Raw genomic sequence first — 4,371 nt, forward strand, 5'->3', positions numbered from 1 at the left:
TCCCTCGGAAAATTTCGAGAAACCCAAAAGGGAAAATGGAAGGTCTCTTTTGTTAAAACTAATTTATAATTAATATTGTAATTATGTTGATTTATTTAATTTTTCTTGATTCGGTCCGCTTCTCACACCATCAGATTGCATTTGTCTTATTCACACAAGAAGTTTTCCCATTGCTTAATAGCATGCGTTCTGCCAGAGTATAATTTTGTTGTACCTTTAGACACATTTTCTGTTTTATTGCTTTGTTGTTATTAAACAGATTTGCCACATTGTGTACCGCATTCCTGCTTAACGATAAGTTCTTTTATCATATCAATACTCGATTGTACAACTCTCCTTTTAAACGTCTTCTTGGATGCCATGGATATTATCCATGTACCACTACCTATTACCACTACCACTACACGTACCACTATCTATTAGGTAGTGGTACGTGTTCTAAAAATAACGCATAAAAATTTAAGAGTTCATTTTATAGGCGTTTGCAAGAGAACTTTACTTCATTTCAGCAAAGAAGCATGGAACTGGGAGGTTAGCCGAATGGGTGAAAAATGTCACGACAGTCGAGCGGTCAAAACAGTCGTGTGCGCGTGGAAAGACTCACCGAGACAGGTTTACCATTTGAAACCGTTTAATAGATATATAAATTTCCTTACAAATATTCATATAACGAGGCGTAATGCCTATCCAACGGTGGGAAACAAGTCAGTTCAAAAAAGTCCAAATGTTCCTGCGATCGTTTCGTTTCTTCCGGCCAAGGTAATGAGGAAAGTGATGGCCCCGGGGCACACAGCCCAACTTGCAGAGAAGACCTCCGATGACCAGTTGTACCTGGGCGAATTTTGACGGGACGGCTAGCGAAAAGGAATCTTGGGATGTCGAACAAGTCTTCGTTGTTGGACAGGAGCTCAAAATCCAAAAGGGGAGCACTATGAACTAAGAACTTCCCTCCTTGAAACGCGCAGTTTTATAAGTTTTTTCCTAAAGCCGCTTTTTCATTGATTCCAACTCGTCACCTGGTGACAATTCGAAACCGATCGGAGGCCGCGGGAGAGGTCAGTTTCGCGACTAAATATGACTTTTCTCCAGCCCTTGACTTTAGTGTTTTCTATTGTTTAAATAATTAAAAAAATCTTCCATTGTTTAATCGAGATCTTTAATTTCTCTCTTTCAAGTTGTAAAAGATTTTTTTTTATTTCTCAATTAATAGTCCATATTAGAACCTCTACGTTGACTTCCTTCCGGGTTTTCACAGAATTAATATGCAATTTTATTCTGATTAACTGTTTTCGATTCAAAATAATCTGGTAATTATTACTCAATCGGTATTGTACCGGTACGTGAGTACAAAGGTTGCCATTCCTATCTTTTATCCTAAATTTCGCGCCATAACGTAAAATCCAACGGAACACAGAATTGAAATTTTATTAAAATTTCTCAGCAGGGAAGCCAACTTTTATTTATATTAGTAAATTACCGGGTTAAGGGTCACTCTAATACACACACTATACAATAGAGTCTTGATATTTATGTACAAGTATTAAAAATATCAAAATATTGTACATCTTTAAAATTTGTTTTAAAAATATTTTTTGAGTTTCTCTATTGCATCCACAGATTTGGATTTCTGAGAGTACAGTAATACCTCGACTTACGCGAACCCGGAGTTACGCGATTTTCAAATCTCGTCGATTCGTCTTTTGTTTGAGCGGCACGCAACTCTTGATTACTCACTCCCCCCACACTATTGTTCAGCTTAAATATTCGGACGTGTCGCGCGGAATCGACACGTAGCTACAATTTATTTTGTGTTATTTATTTCTGTGCTTGTTATATCTACGGAGCCTTCAGAGACTCTATGTGGTGATTTCTTGTAACTGTGAACGAATCAAAAGAAGAGATAAGATTAACGAGAACATTTATTAGCTTACATACATCCGACTTCGATTTTACACGAATTGCGAAATTATACCCCGACTTACGCGAATTCGACTTACGCGGTTATTGCTCGGTCCCACCTATCGCGTAAGTTCGGGGTATCACTGTATTAGCCTACTGTCTGAACTGCTTTGTCCATTTTGCAGCCGTGTACAAACTGTCATTAACAACAATAACGTTTTTCTAATTTTAATTTAGACTTTTCTTGTTGAAGAGAAAGATAACATTGCATTCGAAATTATAGAAGAAAAAGCAAATTTAATTAATTGTGAAATATGGATGGATAATGTCACAGCTAAATGGAAAAAGGTAAAACATACTTTTAGTTTTAATTACATTTTCTTTGTCTTTTTAAGCAAAGGATTGCAGAAAATAAGAAAAATGATTTAGAAAATAAAGTTAAGGCATGATTCTGAATTAAGAGAAAAGATTCAANAAGGTAAATAAACAAATTAAACTATTTTAAAGTATTTATAGAATGTTTAATAGATAGAAATATAGATCCGTATGACGCGATTGGGACGGTAAGATTTACCCTCCGAATGAAGGGGGTGGCGACCCCCCTTTGTGCGAACAATAAATGTATAATGAACCATATCCCTACGCGCGACCCTTCCCGAGATAAAGCCCTCCGAAAATTATTCTACGGGTCATGTGACCGCCTGTTTGCCACAATTTACACTGCGAATGAGCGGGTCGGCGACCCCCCCGAGTGTGGGCGAACGCGCGTTCATTTTTTTTATCGCGGTAGGCTCCCTTTTGACCACGATGTCACGTTACCGGAAATGACGTAGGCGAATTTTCACGGGCTTATATCTCGCGAAGGGTCACGAGTAGGGGTATGGTTCCTTTGACTTTATTGTTCGCACAGGGGAGCTACAGTTTGGAAGGTTGCCACCCCTTCATTCGGAGGGTAAATCTTACCATTGGGACTTTAACGGAACTGTACAGAGTATTGATAGGAACAGAAAAGTCAAAGGAACCGTGCCTCATGGAAATTTCTAAATAACGCTCACTAGGGGGCGTCCCGGGCTACTAGTAGCTTTATAATGAAACGTACATAAAAATAACATAAAATATTCTTTACTTTTTAAATCTTAAAACAATCCACTTAGTCAAATAGCACCCTACCAGTGGCTAATGATTGGGATCAGAGACGGTCCTGCAGTGTATGCATGCACGCGGGCTGCCAAATCCCGAGGGTGCCGATACCGGTCAATGTCAAATGCCTGTTTAGTCGCATCACTAGTATANAAACAATCCACTTAGTCAAATAGCACCCTACCAGTGGCTAATGATTGGGATCAGAGACGGTCCTGCAGTGTATGCATGCACGCGGGCTGCCAAATCCCGAGGGTGCCGATACCGGTCAATGTCAAATGCCTGTTTAGTTGCATCACTAGTATAAAGTTCATACTAAGTTATAAAGTTTAATGTGTAAGTTACGGATGACCATTTTGAAGCTATAAAAGCAGAAATATTTTATATTTTACCCAAATACAAGCAGTAATTGTAGTATTCCTTCATACTCACAAAATTACAGTTTTCATCAACACTACTTACGTTTGATACAAATTGCCAGGACATATAAAATTTTTTAATTGTGTAAAATTTTATATAATATATAACCTAGCGTTTACGGTAACGGAATTGAGAAATTCGTTCTCACGGTTATTAATANAGTCTAGTATTGCGAAAATAGAAAGAACATTGTTTAAAATAAATAAATATTTGTGTAATCGACAAACGTTTGTAATACGTGGGAAACATGGCTACATATTATAAAAGAAATGTTCGAATACAAGAAAATTGTAATATGTAAGACTGGCGTGCCGTGTCATTTGACATTGGAAGCTGTGTTTCTGTAAGAAGCCGACTTCCAGGGCATCAGTTAATTGCGCGTCAGTAATGGTCTGGTCAGTAATTCGTATTCGTTTGTTCGATAAGCCAGTAAAAACAGTAAACTTCTCTAAATGCATTTTTAATATCTTCAATTGTACGAATATACTTTTAAAGAAATTTATAATTAAATATCTATATATATAACCCATTCAACGGATATCTGTTGTCTATCCGCGTAACGGATGCCAAAAACGGTCACTAGAGGCGCCCTAGCGAAGATTTTAAATTAACAATAAATTATATTTATTTGTAATAGGAATTTATTATTGATATGAATTTATTATTTATACCACAGAATGGTATAAATAATTATCATATGCCTAGCCTTGCCTTATTATATGCTGTGATTAACCATGCGCAGCACATTTACAACATCCCGTGACTCACAGGTCAGTGAACATTGACTCACGGGAAATTTGTTGAAAAAATGATGGATACATTTAAAATCGAGGTTTACAAGTGAAGGTAAATAAACAAATTAAACTATTTTAAAGTATTTATAGAATGTTTAATAGGTAGAAATATAGATCC

This window comes from Centruroides sculpturatus, unplaced genomic scaffold (genome assembly GCF_000671375.1).
Source record: "Centruroides sculpturatus isolate CEXI.00-Female unplaced genomic scaffold, Cexi_2.0 scaffold326, whole genome shotgun sequence".
Lineage (NCBI taxonomy): Eukaryota > Metazoa > Arthropoda > Arachnida > Scorpiones > Buthidae > Centruroides > Centruroides sculpturatus.